Raw genomic sequence first — 12,936 nt, forward strand, 5'->3', positions numbered from 1 at the left:
GCTCAAGGGAGCTATTGATGATATTCAACAGGTGGGATCGTAGCTCCACCCGGCATGCTTTAATAAGCCAGGAGGGGCACGGATCCAGAGGACAGGTAGTAGGTCTAACAGCAGCCAGGGCCCTGTCGACAGCGGCTTCAGAGAGCAGGGAAAACTGGGTCAAACAAGCGCCAGAAGACGGCAAGGGAGCCTCCAGTTCATGTATTGTCTCTAAGGTGGAAGGAAGGTCCTGGCGGAGCGATGCGACTTTATCCGCAAAAAAGCTCATAAATGCCTCACAGCTAATAGCCAATTGGTGATTTGTAGAGCCCTCAGATAATGAGGTGAGTGACCGAATGATACGAAATAATTGTGCCGGGCGAGAGCTAGCAGATGCGAGAGAGGAGGACAAGAATGTCCCTTCTTCGTATTCTTCGTCGCCATCTCATAGGCCTTCATAAACGCCCTATAAGATGTTCAAGCAAGAGTCTCGCCACGAGATTTCCTCCACACTCGCTTAGCCGCCTGAGCTCCTCGTTTTCATATGCATGTGAGCTCCTCAGTGTACCAAGGAGCTAGTCACACCGGGAGCCAGAGGGCTTGGAGTAATAACCCTCGATGGCATCGGAAAGGCGGGAATTCCAGTCTTCCACTTGCTCATCGAGGGTGCCAGTAGGTTCAGGGTCCCGCAGAGCATTCAGGAATCCAATAGGATCCATAAGTCTCTGCGGGCGGGCATAAATCCGCCCGTCGCCTAGACAGGGATGTCGCGGCATATCCATAAGAACATAAGAACATAAGAACATAAGAACAAGCCAGCTGGATCAGACCAGAGTCCATCTAGTCCAGCTCTCTGCTACTCGCAGTGGCCCACCAGGTGCCTTTGGGAGTTCACACGTAGGGATGCAGCAATGGCCTTCTAAGGCTGTTGCTCCCAAAAGCACCTGGACTGTTAAGGCATTTGCAATCTCAGATCAAAGAGGATCAAGATTGGTAGCCATAAATCGACTTCTCCTCCATAAATCTGTCCAAGCCCCTTTTAAAGCTATCCAGGTTAGTGGCCATCACCACCTCCTGTGGCAGCATATTCCAAACACCAATCACACGTTGCGTGAAGAAGTGTTTCCTTTATTAGTTCTAATTCTTCCCCCCAGCATTTTCAATGAATGCCCCCTGGTTCTAGTATTGTGAGAAAGAGAGAAAAATTTCTCTCTGTCAACATTTTCTACCCCATGCATAATTTCATAGACTTCAATCATATCCCCCCTCAGACGTCTCCTCTCCAAACTAAAGAGTCCCAAACGCTGCAGCCTTTCCTCATAAGGAAGGTGCTCCAGTCCCTCAATCATCCTCGTTGCCCTTCTCTGCACTTTTTCTATCTCTTCAATATCCTTTTTGAGATGTGGCGACCAGAACTGAACACAGTACTCCAAGTGCGGTCGCACCCATGCAAGCTTTATATAAGGGCATGACAATCTTTGCAGTTTTATTATCAATTCCTTTCCTAATTATCCCCAGCATAGAGTTTGCCTTTTTCACAGCTGCCATACATTGAGTTGACATTCCCATGGAACTATCAACTAAGACGCCCAGACGCGCATTTTGCTACATTGAACTGCATTTGCCATTTCTTAGCCCACTCACCTAATTTATCAAGGTCCGCTTGGAGCTCCTCGCAATCCTTTGTGGTTCTCACCACCCTACATAATTTGGTATCATCTGCAAACTTAGCCACCACGCTACCCACCCCTACTTCCAGGTCATTTATGAATAGGTTAAAGAGCACTGGTCCCAATACGGATCCTTGGGGGACACCACTCCCTACATCTCTCCATTGTGAGAATTTCCCATTTACACCCACTCTTTGCTTCCTGTTTCTCAACCAGTTTTTAATCCATAGGAGGACTTCCCCTCTTATTCCTTCATTGCTGAGTTTTCTCAATAGTCTCTGGTGAGGAACTTTGTCAAAAGCCTTTTGGAAATCCAAGTAGACAATGTCCACTGGTTCCCCCTTATCCACATGCCTGTTTACATCCTCAAAGAACTCTAGTAAGTTTGTAAGACAGGATTTGCCTCTGCAAAAGCCATGCTGACTCTTTCTCAGCAGGTCTTGCTTTTCTACATGTTTTATAATTTTATCTTTAATGACAGATTCTACTAATTTACCAGGAACAGATGTCAAACTGACTGGCCTGTAATTTCCCGGGTCCCCCCTAGTTCCTTTCTTAAAGATTGGTGTGACATTGGCCATCTTCCAGTCTTCAGGGATGGAGCCTGATTTCAAGGATAAGTTGCATATTAAAGTGAGAACATCAGCAATTTCATGCTTGAGCTCTTTAAGAACTCTTGGGTGAATGCAATCTGGGGCCAGGGATTTGGTAGCATTTAGTTTATCAATGGCTGCCAGAACTTCTTCCTCTTGTCTACCACTATCTTCTAGTTCCTCGGATTCGCCTCCTAAGAAGCTTGGTTCAGGTGCAGGAATTTTCCTCACCTCCTCTTGGGTGAAGACAGATGCAAAGAATTCATTCAGCTTTTCTGCAATCACCCTGTCATCTTTTAGCACACCCTTTGTTCCTTTGTCATCTAACGGGCCTACCGCTTCCCTTGCTGGCTTCCTGCTTTTGATGTACTTGAAGAACTGTTTGTTGCTGGTTTTGATGTTCACAGCCATGCTCCTCATAACCTTTTGCCTCCCTTACAGCTAACTTGCTTCTCTTTTGCCACCATTTGTGTTCTCTCTGGTATTCTTTATCATTTAAGTTGGACTTCCATTTTCTAAAAGACATCTTTTTTTTCCTAATAATTTCCTCAACGTCCCTTGTTAACCATGGTGGCTTTCTTTTGGACTGGGCGCTGCCTTTCCTAACCTGTGGAACACATTCCAGCTGAGCTTTTAAGACTGTGGTTTTAAATAACCTCCAAGCATCTTGGACATTTTTGACTCTCTTGATTTTCCCTTTCAGCTTCCCTGCGACTATCCCCCTCATCTTTGAGAAATTTCCCTTTCTGAAGGCAAATGTAACTACATTAGTAGTTGTCACTTGTTCGCATGCAGAGATACTGAATCTGACAGCATTGTGGTCGCTGTTCCCTATCGGCTCAACAACACTGACTTCCCGCACCAGGTCCTGGGTCCCACATAGAATTAGATCTAGGATCACATCTCCTGGTTGGTTCCACAACCATCTGCTCTAAGCCACAGTCATTTAGCATATCCAGGAATGTTCTTTCCTTACTATGACCTGAACATGCATTTTTCCAGTTTATATGGGGATAGTTAAAATCGCCCATTACCACGACATTTTTGTTTTTGTTGGCCTCTCTAATTTCTTTTTCCATCTCAGAATCCTCTTGTGCGCTTTGGTCAGGGGGACGATAATATATTCCTAATGTTAAACTATGCTTCACCCCTGGTATTGATATCCACAGTGCTTCTGTAGAGGAATCAGCTCCCCCTGCATTGTCTATTTTATGTGACACTATGCTCTCTTTGATGTAGAGGGCCACCCCACCCCCAATACGCCCTGTCCTATCCTTCCTGTAGAGCCTGTAACCTGGGAAAACACATCCCACTGGTTCTCCTCATTCCACCATGTCTCTGTGATGCCCACTATATCAATGTCCTCCTTCAAAACTCTGTACTCCAGCTCCCCCATTTTAGGTCGAATGCTTCTACTATTAGCATAGAATCCGGACCTTCCGGATTCTATGCATAGAATAGATTCTAGCATAGAATCCGGACCATCCGGACCATCCGGACCTTCAGGGCATAATTCTAGCATAGAATCCGGACCTTCAGGGCATTCTAGCATAGAATCCGGACCTTCAGGCCATTCTAGCATAGAATCCGGACCATCCGGACCTTCAGGGCATAATGGTTAGACCATGGCACTCTATCAATAGAGGATATGACCATATCAATTCCCGACCCAAAGACTAGGTCTAGTGTGTGCCCGGCCTCATGAGTGGGGCCAGAGTTTACCAAGGAGAGGCCCAGTGTCGCCATGGATGACACTAGGTCCACAGCTACCGTACACGAGGCGGTGTCGACATGGACGTTGAAGTCACCCAAGACAATAAGTCTGGGGAACCGCAACGCCTAGTCAGCTACCACCTCCAGCAACCGCAGCAGGCTGTCCCCTGGTGCGCTAGGCGACCGGTACACCAGGAGGACAGCCAACCTCTCCGAGGCCAACCACTCCAGGCCGACACATTCCAGACCCACAATCTCTGGGACAGGAACAGCCCTGAAGGGGATAGTATCACGGATGAACATTGCCACTCCACCCCCCCCCCCGGCCCTGTGTTCGTGACCGGTGGAGGCACGCGAAACCCGGTGGGGAGACCTCGCCTAAGGCCACGGTCTCCCCTTCTCGTGACTCCAGGTTTCGGTAATGCAAGCCAGGTCCATCTGTAGGTCTCGGAGATATCTCTCGGAGAACAGCTGTCTTATTATTTATGGACCTGGCATTTATCAACACCAGTGACCTAAGCAGAGTAACCCTGATCCCTACTACCCACGCCTCGATAGATCGGAGGTCAGAAGGCAGGCGAAAGCATATCTGCATCTCGCTTCCATCTTCTCTCATGTGGCCACCGTCTACCGTCATATTTGCCCCGTCCCATCAACACTGGGATCCCTAGACCCATAGGTGGCACCCCCCCTTCCCTGCCATCCCTTATCTCACCTAACATCCTGGCGAGGGCTCCCCACTATGTGGGCTCGGGCTCGCCACTAAAATAACCTATCTGACTAGCAGCCTACAATAATCCTAATTAAATATTAACAAAGATACAGTCAGCATCAATAAGTTTCTAACAACCAACTCCCCAAGTCTAAAGCTAACTATCTACTTATAATTACAATGGCTACACAATAAAATCAGAGCCGGAGATGTCAGTATACCAGCATTTGGGACGATAGCAATGTCCAGGCTTCACAGGGAGGCAAAATTAACTAAGTGCTGTCACTTTGGCACGTTGTAGAATTAGGCACGGGGCCGCTTCTATGCCCTTGCGCCCTCCGGTGGTCACTAATAGTCACAAGATTGCAATCGTTATTTAGTTCGCTGCAGGAAAATTCAAACCTAGGGCTCCCACCACCTAGGGAAGATTCCTGTATTGATCTGTAAGTCCAGAGAGCATATGGAATCAAGAAGAGGAAGGAGATGAAGACGATAGCGGTAATGGGCAAGTAGCGCAAAGGTTGGAGGACCACTGCCACTGGCCGCTCCTCCCTGATCTCAAAGGTGCCAATTCTTGCCCAAGTATCACCGTCCCTAATTAACTGATTTTTAAAAAGGCCAGAAAGGTAGCAATGGTGCTGAATTGTAAAAATTGCAAAAATTGTAAAGTTTCCACTGGCTGTATGTTCCACAGCCGACCTCTGATGTTTAAGTGGTCGTCTATACAGCTTGTAGTGCTCTGCCTTCATCCGGGTCACTAAAGTGTCCTGCGGGGCCCCGCCCTCACAGCCGGGCCTGATGGACCTCACCAGCAAGATCGTCGCCTCTGCAGCACCGGGGTCGATTTCCTCTGATCCCACTCCGGAGCCTCTCGTCACCGGCTCCGGTCGTCCCACCGGCGCTGCCGTCTGCAGCTCCGCCCACGCATGGGGCTCCCAGTTCAGATGGCCCTGGTTCAACCATGCTCCTCCCAAGGAGGGCTCTGGGGGCTGGGTTTGATGGAGGGGTGCCTCTGCCACCGACACCCCCGTTGTAGTCGCAACTGTCTCCAGCCCCTCCCGGTTCTCTCGACCATGAGGCTCTTGTTCCCGTTTCTGCTGCACCCTCCCCTGAGTTCTAGGAACCAAAAGGGGGGGTTGGGGGGTCTCTGCCACCGACACCCCCATTGTTATCGCAGATTTCTGGGATAGTACCTCAAAGGTGGATGCCCGGCTGCCACGAACAGTTGCGGAGAGCAGGCGGCGAGAAGCAGAAAGCATGGTAGGAAACAGCTGCCTCATATTGTAGTATGATGAGGGGAGCGAAGGACCTTGCCAAAAAGAGGGCGAGGAACACAGGGGAGGTAAATAACATGAAGCTCAAAGGAAGCCAAGTACCTCATGCCGTCTCTTTCTTCTCCTCCCTTTTCGTTCCACTTCACCTCTGCTTATCAGGCTTGGTGAGTTTCCCGCAGTCACAGCTCTTACAGTTGCAATTTCACTTGTAGTTTTTCATGCCAGTGTAGTTCAGTAGCAAAAAGTAAACATAACACTCCCTCTCCAGGCTAAAAATGTGGGAGGAAATGTGGGAGGAAATTAGCTTAAAAACTTATAGTAACGGAGCTCTGCTGCCGAGCATCCGTTGCGGGCGCCATCTGATCTTGCAATCCGTCCAAAAACAATCGGTGAAATCCAAAACCAACAAAAAGGCAATGATTTCCATACATAGGAAATCAGCAGTGAGGTCACGTGGCATGGTGATGAAAGCAGCGAAATCCGATGAAATCTGAGGCAACCAATGAAAAGCAAGACAACATTTTCACACAAAAAAATCGATGAAAACCAAATCCGACGATAACCGACATCAACGAAAACCAAGGTTTCACTGTAACAGATAGTGATGTTCTAGCAATGATCCCTGGATCAACAAGCGTCCCATGTTAAGGAGCAACTCATATTAAACTACAAGTCAGTTTCTGAAACTGAAAGTTTATAATGTATATGTAGAAGGGAACATCACCTCAGTTTCAAAGAAAAAGTGACCGTTCAGAGTTTAATTGTTTAAATACAAAGACATCTCCTCTTCCATTCTAGAACTGATAGATGAGATCTGACTAGAGATTACATTTGGCTGCAGTATGAAACTCAGAATTGCTTTTTGGATCACTCAAGCAATTTTTTTTTCAGAATCCTTGGGATCAGACAAAGTCTGAACGTTTAGGCCTTGTTGTTTATGACAAAAGCAACTAACATTACTCAGGATGTAAAACGAAATATGTTGATGTCAAATGATTGCTCTGAAAATGTATTTTATGCCTCACAGTATCATGGTTCATGTGAAAATACTGTTTTGTACTTGAATTAACTTGCAGTGCAATTGTATGCATTATAGTTACTGCAGTCTAAGACTGGAAATATTCTGTTAATTAGTTCTGGTGGGTTTTCCGGGCTGTGTGGCCGTGGTCTGGTGGATTTTGTTCCTAATGTGAAAGCCTTCGACAATATATTCTGTTAATGATTACAGGTAGAGCAGTCCTGAGGCTGGCAGCTTTGCTAACAGCTGTCTGCTGGTACAATGGCGGCAGCACTAGTCAGTCCCCTTTGGAGTTCCATGCTATGCCACAGCTGGCCCATGTGGCTGGTTGGCTGACTCACCAGCGCAGAGATCCCACTGGAGCCCCAGTGACTGTGTTGTTGCACTTGAGACAGTGCTATCCTGGATATGGATGCCAGCAAAGGCCATGGAAGTGGCCAATCACCTGACTCTCCTGCACCATTGTGTAATGGAGTGGTGGGGCCGTCAGCTTGGCCAGTACAGTGGGATCTCAGTACTGTCGAAGTCTGGCCACATATCTCAGCCTTGCTGGTCAGTGCAGCCCTCAGAGGGCCATCTAAGGACATGTGGACATCATCCCCCTTGGCCTTTGTCCCTGCCCCTTCTTGAATCTTCAAACAATGATGGCACCTATAACATCACATGCATGGAGGATCCCCCATGTCCAAACCCCTTAAGGATGATAGAACCTGCCTTGAACGCGCCATTCTCCCTGAGTATTTATCTGCCTCACAGGACTACGTTGAAGGTCTTTTAGGAAAAGAGAAAGGATTATTATTCAAAGCCTCTTCCCTATTTATTCACACGTATAAAACTCACTCTGGTATTGACAGGGTTGTGCACTTTTTCTGAAGGAGAAAATCTATGGCAAATTCCATATACATAAATATATATATATCAGAAGTGAGGAAGAGAAGCAATTTATAGTGGCTACGCAGGAGACAGACAAATGCATTCCCCAGCCTAACAGCTTGTCCATTCCAAAGTGCTTCCTTCCAAAGCAGTTTTTCTTTGTAATTAAAAAAAAACCCAGTAAGTTTGCATTGCTTATAAGCATTAGCTAAGTCTTCTATAGAAAACAGGTTTATAATGATTTAATTTTAATTTTGCAATAAATAAAGACTCCAATGTAAAGATCTTTGTGCACAGAAGGCAACAACAGGGGTTTAAGGGGGCAAAAGGATATGTCACATTATTCAAATACCCACTTGAGAAATGGATGATGCTGTTGGAATTAAGAACATAAGAAAAGCCATGCTGGATCAGACCAAGACCCATCAAGTCCAGCAGTCTGTTCACACACTGACCAACCAGGTGCCTCAAGGAAGCCCACAAACAAGACTACTGCAGCAGCATTATCCTACATTTGTTCCATACCACCTAATAGAATAGGTGTGCTCCTCTGATACTGGAGAGAATAGATATGCATCATGTCTAGTATCCTTTTTGACTAGCAGCCATGGATAGCCCTATCCTTCATGCACATGTCCACTTCCCTGTTTGCAGCCATCATCACACCCTGAGGGAGGAAGTGTCACAATTTAGCTATGCGTTGTGTGACAAAATGCTTCCTTTTGTCTGTTTTGAATCTCTTCAGCAGATGATCCCACATTCTAGTATTATGAGAGATGGAGAAAAGTTTCCTCCAGTTCACTCTCTCCACTAACAGCAGTGGTGCAAGACTTCTGTTCACTCAGCTTTGGTGCCGGTTGTGATTGTTTTCTCCTTTTTTGCCTGCATGCTGGATTTTATGCAGCAGGACACTCTGCAGGCAGAAATCCATTTCAACAGATGAATCACCAAAATCTTTTTTGACTGGAAGAAAGGAGGGCGGGGTGATTTGTGTATACCACTCAGGCACATCACTGAACCTCTTCTGTGCCTCAGTTTCCCCATCTATAAAATGGGGGTGATGAACTAGACTACCTCACACATGTTTAGTGAGGGTTGCGTGAATAATAAACATTTGGTAAAGTTTTTCTCATCCTTGGCTGCAAGGCCTGTCTATAGACAGAGTATTATTTTTATAGTTCATACATTTCATATAACTAAGCTAAGTAGTCCACAGCTAATTAGTATAAAGAGCCAGTGGACATGCTGGTTTCATGATCACAAACAGTTATGAGATGGGGTTGCCAACCTCCTGGTAGGGTCTGGAGATGTCCTACAATTAAAGCTGATCTCCAGATTACAAAGCTCAGCTCCTCTAGAGAAAACTGCTGCTTTGGAGAGTGGACTCTGGCATTGTATCATGATGAGGTCCCACATCCTCATACCCTGCCCTATCTGGCCTCCTCCCAAAATCTCCAGGAACTTCCCAACCAATAGTTGGCAACCCTGTTTTGGGTTTGTGGACATTACAAAGCCTTAGTCACCTTTGGTGTATTTTCAGCAAAACCAATGGATTTGCCCTAGAGATAAATATTTTTCAAAATCACTACGTAAATGGTGTACATTCAGGACAATATCTTCTGCTCCGTCAATAAATAGTTTGCTTTCATCCTGATATTTATTTTTATTGACTCTCCCCCTTAATTTTACCCAAATTTACCCAATTGTACAGATATTATCTCTCAAATGCTATATAATGAACTTGGTTCTGAAAAGTCTAGCCTTAGCTTGCATGATAGCCACATATGCATTTATATAATATAGGTTTGGAAAGCATAAAATATTAATAAGTGTTTCTAGAAGATGGAATGATGCATGCTGGATACAGGCATATCAATGATTATCTTGAATGCAGGCATACTTTTATTTGAGAATGTATTTACTGTCTGATTCCAATTGACTCAAAGATGGATATGAATAAAGCACAAGTCCCATGCATTTGGAGTTATTTTTGCTCAGCTTCTTATCAATCAACTCTTATGACTGATTGTGAGAGATGTGAATTCCAATTTTACCTTTCCACAGACTCCCTTAGTGGCATAGGGCAACTCACTTTCATCTTGTCTCTTCCCCTGTGTTAAATGAGGAGAAATATGGCCTACTTTACAGAAGCACTGTAAGAATAAGAAATAGACAGCCCCATCCAAGAGCCGGGCACCCAACCATGGCACCGCAGCTACGCCAGGCCACTGCCCTGAAAAAGGCTTCCTGGTGGCATGGGGAGGCTCAAAAAGTCAAAAAGCCTCCCCGCCACCAAGGAGCCTCTATGGGCCTCAATGGACTTATGCAGCCCAAAAGGGTGGCTTAAGCCTGCTGTAAGGGCCACTGGCATAATGGGGCCCTGGGACATGGGTGCAGTGGCCTGTGCCACATTTCAATGCTAGGGGAGCTGTGGCGGCCACTCGCTGGTGAATCACTCCCTCTGCTGGGGTAAGTGGTTGTACTGCCCTTTGAATGGGACTCTAAGAGAAGTTCTTATCTGTTTTTAACTTGTGATGGTAAGCTTACACTCAGAAGAACTTACATTTGATTAGGCTAACATCAATCAAAAATCAAAACTCTGAAGTTTAGTACTGCTTGGGAAGTCATAACTGCTGTATATTTGTCAATCTAATCTAGTAAATACCAAACTTATTTAAACACTTGGAGAGGCAGTGTTCTTTCCAAGGTCTCAGAGATGTGATGGAAATAATTCAGTCTCAATAAATAAATTTACCAGGTTCAGATTTCATCTGCTTGAGAGAGATGTATATGAATGCAGCAGTGAGCCTCTATGTGTTGGGGTGAGATATTAATATTAATAATCATAATTCATATTTAGCAGTATAATGCAATGAAAGTAAACAGAACCAACATACTGTGAGTGAGATTTTATAATACTCAATAGGAAGGGTGTACATTGGTAGAAAATTGGTAGAAAATACAAAACAACTTTTCTACCTAACAGCTCCATCCAAAGGAGGGGGCCAAATCTGCCATTGGGAGTGGTGTGGGGTTGTGCCAGCAGATTTGCCCTCCCTGGAGCACTTGGCCCAGTGGAGGGGTGAATCTGCCTGCATGCAGCCACCATGGCCCTCCATGGTGGTGGGACACCGCACGGAATACTGCCAGAGTTCTTGCGCCCCCACCATTGGTGTAGTGGAGGCAGTCCAGGAGTGTGGCCAAGGAAGAAGCTGGTGCTAGTTGGCTTCCTCCTGGCCATTGCCTCCATTATACTGTCGGCCAGGGTTTTGGACTTATGCCACTTTTTTGGTGGCGTTAGTCCATTAAGCTCAGTGGAGGAATTCTGGCCACAGGGAGGCTTGTTTGCATTTTTAGCCTTCCCAGGCTGCTGGGAAGTCTTCTTGGGAGCCGCAGGCTGGTGCAGCCATGGCACCTCACTTGGCCCATTGGATGGGGCTATGAGCTGCATTTTAATTATATAGTGACTAGTACTAGAGAGACCAAAAATGAAAGTGACTAGGGAACAAAGAGCAATAACTTTTGCCCAAAGCTCCACTGATACCTAGTGGTCAAACAAGCAATTTACTAATTATGCAAGAGACACGTATATTCTAAAAAGGATCCTAAACTCAGTGCCCTATTTGTTAACTGTTGCTCTCAGAAATGCTGCTGGGGGGGGATGTGATTTGGTGATTTGGGAGGCATTTGGGGCTTGTAGTGGGAGGCGGAGGCAAGAAAGTTGCGCAGTACAGATGGAATTCCTTCTGTTCACAGAAAGGCTCCATTGGATCTAACCCATAGTTCGCAAATACACACTGACATAACTGGCATCATGGATGGAAATCTGGATCTTAATCTGTGTAGGTGTGTTAAAATATTGTGTAATAAATGAAATATTTCAATTAAATATGCCTCATTCAGAGAGGGCCACATGTTAATAAACTGTCATTACAAACTGGCGGTTGGTTAGTAAAGATTAATTCCTAATGAAGACAAAACTCTTTATGTAATGTAATGCTTTTGGCTGTGGATCAAGGGTGCAATCAACCACTCACCGCAAACCTTTAAATCCAGCTTTGTTCCAGAAGGAAAAATCCCCCTAAAATATCTGTTCAAGTCTAAAGCTACAGTTCAGTCAACCCAAACCAAACCATTCATAATTATGGGAGACTAAATATTTGCAAGCTGTACATAGGCTGTAAGAGGCAAAGCAGAATTGTTCTTTTATCTGGAGCTTTGGGCATAATCAAGGGGGTAGCTAACAGAGCAGAACATTTTTTTTTCTGTATGCAAAGCCTTCCAGTTATACCGGGGGGCGGGGGGCGGAGGGAGGAGGCAAATTCTTTTGCTGACTTAGTAAAATTCAAAGATACTGAAGAACAAAACAACAGCTACTAATAATAAACTGAAGCAAAAGAAAAGGAAGTGGGAGGGACCAACCACATACAGGTGCAGACTAGCCCTTTCTCGTACTGAGAAAGTTCTGGGCAGGTTGCTGCCTCTGAGAGACTCAACTTTAAACAGCTATGGCAACTACAACACAATGGCTCAGCAGTGGTGGAGAAGAGCTGTGGCAGCTGCTGGAGCAGTTCCTGGCTTTTATTTACATGGGGAGCTTCCTTCTGCAAAGTGCCCCTAGCTAAAGCAATCTGCTGTTTTGCCATCCGGCCACTTCCTTGTTCTTCCAGTGCAACCTCCATTTTTTTTTTTTTTGCCTTCTTTGGTCTAGCATTACTTCACTGGACCAGGTCAATTTCATGTCAATTGCATGAGGTCTATTGCTCCAGCGATAGATCTTCAGTGTTGAAATAGTTTTTTTTAAAGCCCTTCTGATCGTTTTGAAATGGTGGTCCAAACAATGGGAAGAGCTGCTGTGGCTGAGAGCCAGTGACTTTATGTGTTTGGGGGCTTGTACTGTTGAGCCCATTATTTATTACACTTATATACCATCCTTCTTCCAGTCAAGCTGGCATACCAGGACTCTGCGCAGGTCTTTTATCTAGGCACCATCAAACTATACCTTTCAGGGCTCAGCGGCTCCATTTCTGGTCACTTTCTGTTCCAGTTAAATATTCCACCCCCCACCTCCTTATATGACCCTGATCTAAGCCATCTGTTTAAT

This window comes from Sphaerodactylus townsendi, linkage group LG01 (genome assembly GCF_021028975.2).
Source record: "Sphaerodactylus townsendi isolate TG3544 linkage group LG01, MPM_Stown_v2.3, whole genome shotgun sequence".
Lineage (NCBI taxonomy): Eukaryota > Metazoa > Chordata > Lepidosauria > Squamata > Sphaerodactylidae > Sphaerodactylus > Sphaerodactylus townsendi.